We start from the raw sequence: 14,598 nt of genomic DNA on the forward strand, positions 1-14,598 counted from the left end.
ATTATCAAGATCTTAATATTTTCTACCCTAAGGCCTTTCATGCATATTTTTATCGATTCAAAGTTTCAAATTGATAGACACTTTACGTTTTGATTTCTTTGTTATACCAAACGAGGTTCATCGGCTGATTTTCATTCCACCAAAGGAAGACCAACTGAACTCCCTGAAGATAGCTATATATAGGTACTCTCTGTAACAATTTTGAAAGTGAATTAGTGTAATTTTCTTGGTGACTTGTTTAATTGAACAATAATCATAGACTTTACTGTTTTTGTCGACTCTATTTCCTTACTTCAAAGGAGGTAACAAACAGATATTTTGTTCATGCTTTTATGCATATGGTCATACATACACACATTCTGTGCCAGTCTGTCTTTTGTCAGTTTTTGTTTTGTAAATTTTTGTGTATTAGCTACAGTACTGTATCTACCAGGAAGGTGTTAGATTTAATGTCTGCATGCTTGTCAATTTTGTATCGTCAAAAATGAAATAAATCAGGCATGCTTAAAAATGAGGTAGTGGGTGAAATATGGTATGACAAAACCCACCACTTGGAACCATTCGGACAGTTTAATTTGACTATTTGCACCGTCAGAATCAACCGGCAGAGATTGAACAATAGTTTTTTTTTTCTCAAATAGATAAAGCATCCTTTTTTTAGTTAAATTACATTGTTAGATCAGTGGTGTTTTGACATGCATGTTTTAGATTTTTTCCCATTTTGCCTAATTTTTACAATAGTGTATACTAAATGATTATTTTACAGACAAAACTTCATGATTTATGATATTTCGTTGTATTAAATGTAATTTGTGTAGAAAATGTATTGTGCACTATATGTATCTTCAATTTGTGTCCGTCGTTACTTTATAAACTTGCAAATATTTACACGAAAAAAATAAGTAACGTTATTTTGCCGATGATTACTTCCATAACTAAGAGCTGTTCTGCTCTTTATAGATCAGGTCTTGTTAAAGGTGGATGTCTATGAGTACAAAGATTCTAGCGAAAATCAAACCAAAATAACAGGTACAAAGAAACGAAAGTAAATGAGTATCTCGGACTCCACTCAAACGTTTGAACCATGGATCCTGAACCGGAGGCCACTTGTCATACTGGAAACTAAGACACCACCATCTGTAAATCAGGTCATGATGACGACCGTAACAGAAATTTTGACAGGAAAATCAAGGAAACTATGCAGGTTGAACGTTCTCTGCTCTTCTACAAACATCCGCCGAGTTGCCAAAAAATGTCACCTCCGGAGGACAATGAAGAGGAAATTGGAAGGTGAAAATCACTTATAGTCAGTTAACTTTATAGTCTACTAAATATTCAATTTTGTAACATTCGTATTCGTAAAAACAAGATGACACAGCAATACCGAAGAAGCAAAACGAGAGGAAATATTTTGCATTACAAAATAATACCGGAAATACGAAGAACTACATGTACATGTATACATACACGGAGAACAAAATCGTACAAGACAAAAAGAACTAAATAAAGTACACAGCACCACCACAGCGGTAAATGAACAACACAACTCTATGACGCAGATTGTGTATCATAGTTCAATATTAATGCTATTACATAAATATATTTATGCGTATACATTTTTTATTTCTGCATATGCATATCGTCTTTATGCAATCGGGTAATTTTTTCTACATTTGCGGAATTCTATTTATGCAATCGGGTAATTAAGTAAGTCTACATATGCTTGCATAAATAAAATTACGCATATTATATGCATATATTAATTACGCGATTGCATAAATAGAATTACAGGTACGCATATGTAGAAATAATTACGCGGCTGCATAAATAGAATTAATATGCATGTGTAGAAATAATAATCCATACGCATAAATATATGTACGCAATAGCATTAATATTGAATTACGACATACATTATGCGCCATACAACTCCAATTGTAAACCATGTATTTCAGTAAATTGTATAGTTATAAGTTCCATAAATGTCGTTTCAGTCTGTGTGCTTCCGCTTTACCCCCTACATGTGTGTCGAGATTAGAAACAGTAGCCAGCTGAATTTTTTTTTTTCATCCTGGTGGGTTGTTATCTTTGACATATTCACCATATCTGTTCTCCTTATACATTTAAGTACATTGACGCCCTCATTTCATCCCAGAGTGTTTAGTTTGTCCTTTATCACAGGAGTTAGGTAGAAGCAAAGGTTTACAGACTTAGTACATTTTTATGGGTCTAAATACGTGCATGTCATAGTGTTGATATTATTTAAAGCGTTGAAAGTCGACAATATATACAAAAAGTATTCATTACATTATTAATGTGTATTAGAGCGTGGTGATCGTTAATTCATCACTGTAAATCTCAAGGCTAAAGGTGATGCGAAGTTTTTAGATTGAACGCTCAAAAGAGAGTAGTTACCGTATTATGTATACATACAGCCGATAACAATGGACGGGTTCGTTATATTTATAACATTGTGCACAACATAAACAGTGATTGGGAATAAATTTAAATGATCCTTAGAATTCAATGGGACATTCTAATTTACATTTTTAGTAAAACCATGCAATTTTTGGCTGGAATGTGATATATGACACCCCCTTTGATCCTTATCACTGTATTAACACATTTTCAAACTAAAGGGATTAATTCCAATTCTCAGACCTCCGCCCCTCACCCCCGATCCGCAACTGGATACCTTTGTAAATGATAACAAGAAGCTTCAAAAGAAAACAAACCATCTTATTACATGAACATAAGAATAAGAGGAATAACTCATAGTGCGTTTTGTTTTTCTTTGCAAAGCGACTCGGTTGGTGTTTCGAGAAAAGCATAGGATGCTCACCCTACCGGTGCACAAGATACACGTTCCCTTTTTTAATGTAGTCGGGGTGACTCATTTAGTTTTGTTTCTTTGTGTGTGGTATTTTGGTGTTCCCATGTTGATTGTAGTATGACCTATTCTTTTTTTTTCAATTTCAGTCACTATTCCTAAATTATGTTTTTTTTTTTTTTTTTTTTTTTGCTTATCGTTCAAATTCTGATTTTCCTTTTCTTATATTGTGCAACTGATCTAAAAAATCACGACAAGCGGTGGGTTTATGCTTTTAACAATTGTTAGATGCGTTATATCGAAAACATTTCATCAAAATTGCTGTTTTAATTTTACTATCAATGGCCATAAAATTTTAAGTCAATTTTCTGTATATAACTCGATTTGGTTCTAGCACCCCTTGGTTATAGAGTCTCACCTCTGACCGCCTGTACAATAGATAAATGTAAGAATAAATGCTATTTTTTATTTGCTTTTGTCATTTTGTTTTCTCTTTTTTAAATGTTTACGATGTATTTAATGATTTTTAGACAATTACAAAATAACATTGGAAATGATATGATCCCAAAAGTCATTTCTGAGTGCCCTTAGACATGCTTACATGTAATAAATTTGTTTCTACCCTAAACATAGAAATAAACGGTCCGAAAAAAAAACAAAACAAAACAAAAGCCATTTTCGAGAAGCATGTTTACTACATGTTAAATCTGGTTTCTACTCCGAAATACGACCTGAAATACATGTAGTTCGAAAAAAATCATTTCTGAGTGTCCTTAGACATGCTTACACGCAATATCTGGATTCTATTAGAGATATATCGTCTTCTGGACTTAAAAGATATTGACAAATTAAAGAAAAAACCTACTGACCAACATTCCCAACATCGCCCGATCTTATTTCGATGGGTTTTAATTGAAATAAGCGGTCCCTTCAGATGTCAATTTCTTATTGTAAGCCAATCTTGAAAAGAAATGAACATGTACTTTCACTCCAATACTTTTTATATTGGTTTAGTCTTCTTCAAATTCTTCAGAAATCAATTACGAACTCGTTCACCAAAGTCACGTTATCTTTATCCTATATAATGGGTGTTTTGAATTCCATATCATCGCAGTTAAACCGGCAGAAAATGAGAATAATGACAGAAAACTCGAAATAATTGCTTTCTTTGTATTTAATTAAAAACCAATCGCAAACATGATAACTCAACCAGTATGCTTCGCTTATCTTGGCAGAGCAGCTTTCGGAGTTTATTAGTGTCCAAGATTTTCTACATCTCATCACTTTTGGCATAAAATAACACATTGATTACTGCTTGCCCATGACGTTATTTGTTGCTATTTCCGAAGATAATGCCTTGACTAATGTGAAAATCCGGAAATCTGATCGTGTTAATACCAGCTTTGTTCCTTTACAATACATCAAAAATAACATTAAACGGTGTCTATTTCTGATAAACTGTCTCTTTTATGAGGTGCTAGTCGGTATTCCATTATCAGTTTCTGACATTTAACATTGAAATGAACATTATTGTGTCAAAGGTTAATCCAATTTGAACAAGAAGCCTCATTGATTCTTCAGTTGCTTTAAAATACATGTCAGTTCTGCTTAACCAACATCTTTCACTTTATTTTTTTTTTCATGTTATAATCAATGGATTTCGAAATATTTCTACAGAACAGATACTGCGTATTTTCTTTCTCATTACTTTTTTAAAGACTGTACTCCTCAATGATCGTCTATTGAAACGTCTTATACTGTGGGTACTTTTTGAACTAATACAATGTAAGCCCATCATAGTTCAGCTTGCGAATTTTAAAATTTTTATGTGTAGTTAATATATTAATATACGCAAACACGTGGCATGTCAAAATTTACGACTTTCTTCAGGATTCAAGACAGAGTAAAATCTTAAAGATAAGTCGACGGTGCAACGGTAGGATAAGCGACCTCTGCTTTTCTAGAAACACCCGCCGAGTTGCTAAGCAAAAAGTCAAGTCCGGGTAGACGAAAGAGGAAAGGAAAACTATGAGACATTGAACAAATCAGTTTTCATGGCGCAGGTGGATACACCGTAACGATCCACGTAACTTTCGTAGTGATGACTTCAATCTTGTAGCAACATAACCCTGCTCCAGAAGCTTATTTATTAGAATTCTAGATAAAACAAGTTTGCGTAGTCTCGGCAAGCTCTAGCATAACGTATGAGTTGTGATCTGAACACTCCATACGCAGATCCTGAAGAGATGTTGCCACAGATGAAAGGACAGTTGACAATTTTGAATGAAAAGTCATCATGTTTGTCGTAAAGTTTGGTCAATAGTTTTCCTTTACCATCGATTTCTATGTGTATGTCAAGATATGAGGCTGACTTCACAGTGTCTGTAGTATCCTTTATCTCAAGTTCTTTGGGGTAGATGCGATGTATCAAATCCCCGAAATTAGGATCGTTTAAAGATAATACGTCATCTATATAGCGGAAACTGAGATTAAAGAATCTAGCTAAACGATATTCTTTCTTTCAGATCAGATTAGCTATAAAGTCAGCCTCATAAGAGTGAAGGAAAAGGTCAGCAAGTAAAGAAGCATAATTTGTTCCCATTGGAATGCCGACCGTTTGTTGAAAAACAGGTCCACCACACTGGACAAATATGTTGTCGATTAAAAATTCCAGCATTTTGTAAGCATCCTCCTCTGTATATTTGGAAGATGATTTGGAATTATTTCTTACAAAGTATGAGGAATCTCTACCAAGAACTATATATTTGTATTTAATTGTACCATCTTTTTTGGAAAAACTGAGTATGAGGAACAGAGGTATACAGTGTTGAAAAATCATAGGTTTTAATGCTATTCAATTCAGATCATAGTCTTGAACTGATTGTCTCCAAAGGATCTTTCGAATTTTTTAGGATCCACTTTGAATTAATACCACTACGGGATTAACAAGTATTGTGGTAGGACTGTAGACCCTCTTTGACAGTTTTTAGTATAGAAGTTAAAAGTTTTGAAAGAGATTTGGTGGTACATTTAGCAGATCCGGCTATGAAACGTTGTTTGTATGGATTCTTGTGGAGTTTAGGAATCAGTACATAGACGGTAAATCACAATCATCGTCCTTGGTAGAGAGACCAAAAGTTTCACCCTTTTGTATATATTTCTCATATGAATTTATAGTAGAAAATGAGTGCACGTACTTGTACATTGTACCTTGATTTATGTACTTCTATTATAATTCATGTATACATGTATATACATTGTATTGTGGAGAGGACTTCATACAATGTAAGTATGTATTTACTTGCGTCCAATCCTCTTTGTTATTTGACAAATAAAATATGTTTAGACTAAACTAAACAAAAAAGATCTTAAAAAATATTTTAATCGTCATATGAATTCAATTAATTCGAAAATTTACAAAATCCTTTTTAAAACAAAAACTCAGAAGTTTTGTTCAACACGTTAACGAAGACGAAATCGAAAAAAGAAAAAAAAAGAATCTACTAAATGAAATTGCTGGAAAAAAGAGGTATACTCATAAAATAGTTAAATATTTGATTATTTTCAAGATTCTGAAATTTTCAAGACATCACAGAATATTTTCGCTGTGTAGTAAGTGACGTGACGTGCAGTTTAAGTCAGGGCTATGTTGTACACAGCCGTATCAGTATGAAGTCTGATTAAGCGTTTGCTCTAGATCAAAGTTGAAAATTATGCTCTTTTTTGTGTCTCTAGACGCCAAATAAGCCTTATCCACAAAGTGTCTTGGCACCAATTGAATGGCATACAACGTTTTGCGTCAATTGTATAAAAAGCAGTAATTTTGTTCTAAAATAAAGTGTGTGATTACCCAGTGTAAGGATGCCAGTGACAAGATGATAGCAAGATAAATGCTGCAGGGGACATTTATGGTTAACTTGGCGAACCGATTACAATCATCATGCAATCTCCGAATTCTTCAGCAGTAAGTTTTGCAAGTAGACCAAACTCTGACACTTGCGAGGATGATTGGGATTTTCAATAATCTTGACTATCGTTTCAGAATTCTGTTGCTAGTGGTAAACAAACAATAGTTGGAGGTGGAACCCAGACTTCGGGATATCTTACCTTAGAACTCAGCCAGAGTATGTCCTAAGTTATATGGCGATAGGGCACATGCCTACCCCAGACCCCTGGATCTGAGAGTATTTTTGCACTCTAACCGTCTTGAAGGTACGCCAACTGAAAAGTGATATATTTAGGATTAAGAAAATCACACATTTATTTTTGTTGAATAAACACCTTTCAGTGATAATGATCTACTGGTTCTTCGTCTGAATAGAGCTGAAATATTGCTGCTCGGACGTTAAACCCCAACAAACAAACAAACAAACATCTACTGGCTCTTTTTTGCATGGTTCCTGTATGTTATTTCTTTCTATTTTCTCTGCTTAGCTTTTTTTTACTTTGACGTATAAGTTAACCGAAGTGGCAGTTGATTTTACACTGAACGGATATATTAAGATATTTCAGTAATTTAAGTGGACAAAAAAACTAAGGAAAATGAATCTTTTATCATGCTAGATGCACTGTCTTTTTTTAAATCTTTGACGTAACATTCCGCAGCTTACTTTAAAAAAATTGCCAATATTACGCTACAAATGGCTACTTAAAAAAATAAATAAACAAACAAATATAAAAGACAGAAACAAAACAGTCGACTATTTGGAGTTCTAGGTCCTGTGTTTTAGTATAAATACAGAGCTTTTACTTTCAATTATTTCTCGTATGCACGATTTCTTGCTGATATTGAGGACTGCAAGTAACGAAAACATTGATTGCGCAACATATACAAAAGGAAGTTAGAGCTGAATTAAAGTTATTCACTCAAAACATTTTCACAGAAGTTCTGTATCGTGATGGCATGCAAGAACAAGAAACAAAAGCCGACATTTCCAACATAGCTACATTTCGTTGATTGTTGTTTAAACACGATTGTTAACTTTTTAAGTGAACCACGTCTCATCTCTCAATTTTCTCCTAGAAGAGAAGAAATGACTTGCGTCATTATTGAGTATGCTTAATGTCTAATTAAAAGTTCCATGCTTATTTGACAGACTTAATAGGCTAATAAATGATAAATGAGGCAAATGCATTTTTTAGTAAAAATGTCAAATAAGTCATGGAAGTTCGTCATGCAATATTAAGTACAGCTCTGCCTTAAAACCAGGCAGAAGTCTATGATTAGTGATTTATGCATTTCTTTATACCAAATTTCTTTTTATTGGCAATACTGCAGTACGCCTCACAGAAACTGTTTTCAAAAATAAAAGTTCAAATAAAAGTTGACCACTTAGAAATATTTAAAACACTTAAAATTTGGTTTCGTACTACTGTTTGTTGTTGGGGTTTAACGTCCGAGCAGCAATATTTCAGCTATATTCAGACGATGAACATGAAATTGGTGATAAAATGAACATGAAATGATTATGAAATGAAAAAGGGATGGGACACAAGGACAATGGGGTCGACAAATTCCGATTGCCACTTGAAATAGGGAGAGGTGGGTAGGGTCGGGCAATTTAGCTTCCTGTGGCGGAGCCCTATGGTTCCTACACCGGGAAAATACCACAGTAGGGTTCTTTAACGTGCGAGGAACGTGGCATCTTTCCCAACACGGTGCACCACTACGGTTTGCGGTCAGGTTTTCCGTATTATAGCCTGACAACCCCAGCATGTAACACGCCAGGGGTACCCCATTCAACCACCTGGGGCACACATCCCAGTTGCTCTGTGGGCAAAGCGCCCTAGCCCCCGGCTAGGGTTCTGAGCACTATTTAGTCGCCTTTTACGACAAGCTTAGCGCTGCAGCAGGCCTATTCTTTTAACATCCGGACCTGCACGGGGCGTTTCGTACTACTAGTACTACAGATAAGTAAGGGGAAATTCCCTCCAGAATTTTTGCATTATAACTAGTCAAAAATATTTTGCGATATATTACACTATCAGATCATAGGAAATGAACACACTAATAGTTGTTTTTAGGACGCAACATATGTATTTGAACAGCTTCTTCGATTATCATGAGATATGATGAATCACCATCTACCTGGTTTTTAAACAGATCTATAATTATAATAAATGCTTTAAAAATCAAATATCACGGTAGAAAGTGTAAACTTACGCAACTTACAAAATCTTTGGCCAAATGTTAAAACATTTCTCATTAAACATTTTCATTGGCTGTATTGAATGTGTGAATAGTAGAATTTATCAAAAATATGAATCAAATATTTTTTTTACAATATAAAGATTGTGAAATTACATTATTCTTTTTCACTCTAGGACTCTATCGTGCAAAATTTCACAATACATTGATATGGTTCACTTCAACGGTGGTATGAGACATTCAGATATTTTAAAACAATACCTATGTAAGAAATTAACAAAAATCTATACTTGTACAGGGACGGATTCAAACACTTTGAAAATTAAGGATGAGTGCCAGCCGGGGTTCTTCAGAAAAGGGGGGGGGGTGCTGGGACATTATTTGCTATTTTTGTCAATTATACACATGAAAATGACAAATTTTCGTCACTGTGCCTGAATCTACAGTTTTTATATGTATGTACAAGAAATATTGAATGCATTATTCGTAATTTACTTGGTATAAATTGCATTATCACATTTGTTTCTCTTGCAGCTTCTCCAGTGCAGGACGTATAAATTCACTGTACAGATACAAATTATCTCTCCGATTAGATACTCAGAGCCATGCTTCATTCCCACACAAAAAAAGATACATTTTGTATACTTAATTTTAGGCATTGCCTTTGATAATCCACCATTAAAATTTCGGGTAAGGGGACTATTCAAGACTTCCTATAACATACGCAATACGTCTGTGTTAAAAGTTAAAACAATCACATCCTTACTGCATCTGTAATTTCAGAAAGACGCCAAACGATTTTGAGCTATTCAGATCATCTCCATAGATAGGACATCGCCGACGCTCCGTCCCTACTGTCTTTGACACTTAACGTTCTGTTACGAAATATGATTTAGAGATTCTCGTTACAAAAAGAATCACAAAAATACCAAGTCTTCATTTTTAACAGAGTAGGTATATGTATGTGCTTTTTCCTTACATGTATACATTCAATTTTAGTCAAATCAAGTCTTCTCTGCAAAGTGGCTGTCAATTGAAAAAAAACAAAACACTTGTAACCTTGTTTTTAATTGGTCAGTTATAGTATCCATTCTAACAATGGATAACTAAAAGCACGACTACAATTATAATTCTTCTTCACTTTACTCTCGTGTATCTAGCTTTTAACCCCAAAAATAATGTGTGTGTTTTCTATTACACCTTTGAAAAGGGGATAGTTAAGTAAGGATTTTTTCTTAATTCTACTACTTTTTTTGCATTTGAATGATTTTATTTATTTATGCATTTATTTTATTTTATTTTATTTTTTTTTGAAATGACAAAAAAAAATAATAAATAAAGGCACACTAGTTTTAGTTGCAAAAGGACAGGTTGGGTAGGGTAATAAAAACATACATCTTTTTTATTTGGCCTTATTCAGCAAACAGAATATTTCTTCTATTATCAAATGTGCTTTTATATCAATGAATTGGAACTTCTTATCTCCACAATAATATCCTTCTTACAAATTAAAATTGTATTGAATTTCAAAATTTTCATTGTGTTTCAAGTTTTATTGTTTGCCTCTAGCAATATGGTTAAAAAGAGGACTGATAATTTGACAAATCTTGTAATGTACTAAAATCAAAGCTCCTGGACACAAAAATTATCATTGGGCCCATGCGAATTTAAATTACGTCGAACTATCCCATAAAACCCGATGAATACCGATAATCGGTCAAATTATTGCGTTCGGATGAGGTTTTATTGTTCTTTCTTAATGATATTAAACACCTGAACATATTTCATCCCCAATAATGTACATAGATGCAAATTAGATAATGAAACAATTCAACATAGGAGCTATTAAATGTCATATAAAAATTTAGTACAGAAAAGCCGTTATTACGCATATTACGCAATTATTAATTTCAACAATAAGTGGATTATTTAAACTCCTAATAACCATGAATTCTCGTTTTTTCAAGGTGGTTCGTTATATGCTACACTTCGAGGTTATAGTTTTTCAGTGAATTGAAACCTAGAGTTTCCGTATAAGAGTGCCCGAATAATTTCTTACAATTGTTTGATATTTATTTATAAAATTACTTACGCCGGGTAACGACTTTTTGCGATAGGGGAAATCGAATGATGAGTTTATGTCGAGATTTGACATCAAACAACATAATAAGCAGCCTGTGGCATAGCAAAAATGAACTTGAATATTGCTATTATAATACATGTATATGAGAAATGGCAAAGTATGTATACATGTATAGATGTTTCAAAATAGCAACAACTCCCATGTGACGTTAAAATAACTCAGTCTGGTTTTACCTGGGCACTTTAAGTGCTTTCGTATGATGCAATTTCAGAAGTACACACACCTGCGACTTTTTCTGGCGTAAATGAGGAATAAAACTACTCATTAAATAAAACACGAATAGGAACTATATAGTACCATATATTTCTGTCGCATGACAAAAAAATGTATTGCCAGATGCAGGGAAATTAGGGCCGATAAACAAATTAATGATGTGGCCTATCAGTGATTCTATGATACCATAAATGTCCAAAACCGCCTTGTTCATATAATATGATTACGTGCAAAGGTGAACCAGATCTTGGAATCCCAACCGCAAATACAATTCCCTGAATGAAAACAGCATCCCTCCGATTGTAATTCAGTTGTATGTAAATACCATTCTGTGTAAGAATCAGGCAATGGGTGGCACTCATTTATCTTAATTTGGTCTTTTTTTTGTTTCCAATATTTTCCGTACATCTAGAAAACAAAAGTTAAGCCATTCAAATTTATCCTGGAGCAACTGTGATGTAGATATTTTTGACTGCTAAAATAGTCTTCTCACTATTTTTTCAGTCGTGTATTTCAACTGAATTTGACCTTTCAATGTCTTAAAAATGCAAACTTTACGAGCACTTTGATGGTTATTGTTGGGCATAATAAGGTAAGGTATAAATGCTTGGATCATGCAATAAAATCTCTGCGTTTATTTTTCTTTGTGCGCCACACCTTACACTCATTTTGACTGATTCGAAGTACTTTAATACGTAATGTGAAGGTGGCACCTCCCCACTGATACCATTAGTAGAAGAGGGTCTTATTGATTGCAAAAGTGAACCCCATAAATACGAAGTAATAACACCTTCTGACCGGAAAGGTGCAAAATAGTGCCAAAAGGGACAGTTTCCATCCTGTTGAATGTCTCATTGATTTCGATGAGTGCAGCATGTTTTCAAATATTGACAATAGACTAAAGAAGCGAAATCAAGAAGAATGTTACTTATAAATATAAAGACTGGAAAGAGAATCGGTATTTGAAAGGTTATCAAAAAGAACATGGATAGTATGCATAACGACTAGACAAAAAAAAGACACACACCACAGAGAACAGGAAATAACAAAAGTTACACGCACAAACAAACAAGAGTAAATGAGCAAGCCGTACTTAACTAAATACAGGGGCAATGAACTATAGGTGATTCTGTATACTAAATTGTGTGTCGGCAAAATATAATCTAAGAAGAGAATATCAAGGAGAGTGATGAATCTGTCATTATGGTGGTGATAGACACATCATAGCAGAATTTTAATCCTGTTTAGAGTTTGTCTGATTTCTGAATCAGGCCCATGCGTCACAATAGTTGAAAAATACTTAAGTGTGAAGATATTCTGAACTTCCATGGTAACTCCAATCAAAAGTCTTTGAAATTGATGACGTCACAAAGAGTGAAGAATTTTCTCAGTCGAATGTTATTTTTCAGGTTTTGTGGCGCTGGTGCCAAAACTGTCTAAATATTTGGCCAACAGTTGAACGGTTGAGGTCAAACATCTTAACTGAAAAAAATAATTTAATGAAAATCATAAATTGTTATTACAATAGGACACGAGGCAAAACAAAAGAACCGAATTTAAGTTTGAGAATAAAAACTATGCATTTCTTTTCGTTAAAGTAATAAAGACTTTTAAAAAAAACACTTTGTACATTGTAAGTCGTGAAAAGACGTAGAGAATGAAGTGAAACATCTTTTATTGTTTAAAAGTTTTTTTTAATATGAAGAACTTTGAATATGATGATTTTGACGATGTAATCTTTGGACAAAAAATCATTTAATAGGATGGTTATTGGAGAACTTACTCTTTTTTATTCAAAGTACAGAAGCCGGTTAGAGCAGCCGGTAAAACTCTGGTTAAAAAGTAGCAATTATCTTCAACGTATTCGTGTTTTTGATGTTATATTTTTGATTTATTGTCGTTTGCATAAAGTTATTTGACTTGAATTGTATTGTATGAGCATTGTAAAAAAAAAAGGTTTTTTAGTTACTAAAACTATTTTCATTTGAAAACAGTGCCATTGCATTAGTGAGGACTTATTTTCCAGATTTATAAAATAACTTATTTTCAACATTCAGCCAAATGAAGTTTGTTTCTGTATTCAGTGCGTGTCCAGATTCTTATTGAAGCCTAGGTCATGTTTAACGAATACAATCCAAAGACATGTAACAAGACATATCTGATGACATTGATCAGGATAGTCTTATCACCATCTTACGACGAAGCTTATACAAGTTGCACAACAAATCTATCTTAGGACCATCGTTATAAAGATAGTCTTTTAGATGGTAATACTGTTTTATTACGTCATTATGTAAATTATTATTTTTTAAGAAAAAGATGAATTAAACATGTATTGTAAATGGGATATAGTGTATCCATGGTATTTTTCAAGTTTAGCACAACTTGAAAGAGGATATTTAAATGGTTAACTTCTGTCCAATTCAAACGAACCTGACTTGTCACATGGAGAAAAGCACGTTTTTTTCCCTTAAGGCCGGAACGTACATAACATTACGTGTACTCAGATTTATTATTCAACACATTTTGCGATAACTAATAAAATGGAGTCAAATTTTGATCAATGCAGACCTAGACTTCAGATTCTATAATCGAGTATGGTCGAGGAAAAAGAAGCCGTTTTGTTCAGGAAGCTATCGAACGCTTCCACAAATGCCACTAAAATAAACATTTGGGTAGTGATTTGCATTAAAACTAATGTTCTAACATCCTAATTCCACGTCCACCATAAGACTAATTATATGTCCTAAAGTTAGGACCAAAATAAAGAAATGTCTTAACTTACAACATCTTCAAAGAAGAGACTTAGACTAAGGTATGTCCTAACACCATCCGAAGACATGTCTTATAGTCTTAGGGCACCTTCGTTAAACAGGTTCTTAGTTTGATGTTACAGTCTTGCTTTATTTTTGCAACTACATTTATCACCAAAGAAAACGAGTTGACGCATTCAAACGTTTTTAATATTCTACTAAGTTTTTTTTTAATTCTAATATTCTTTAAAAATTAAATAAAATTTTGTTTTAATTAATAATGTTTATCCTTTTACAGATTAAACAACGCACTCCATTTCAAATTCGCCTACAGAAAAAAGTGCAATTATCATTGTTATTTTTTCTATCTACAGATTTAACCCGAAACTTTCCATCTTTGATAAATCTGAATTTAAAAATGATTAACAGACATCTATAATTTTACCTATAAATAGAGAACAAATGCATGCGGTGATTTTAAAATTAGCTATAATTCATAAATTACAAAAAT

The sequence above is a fragment of the Perna viridis genome, chromosome 2 (genome assembly GCF_037379345.1).
Source record: "Perna viridis isolate PV_CMFRI_1.1 ecotype Kerala chromosome 2, ASM3737934v1, whole genome shotgun sequence".
Lineage (NCBI taxonomy): Eukaryota > Metazoa > Mollusca > Bivalvia > Mytilida > Mytilidae > Perna > Perna viridis.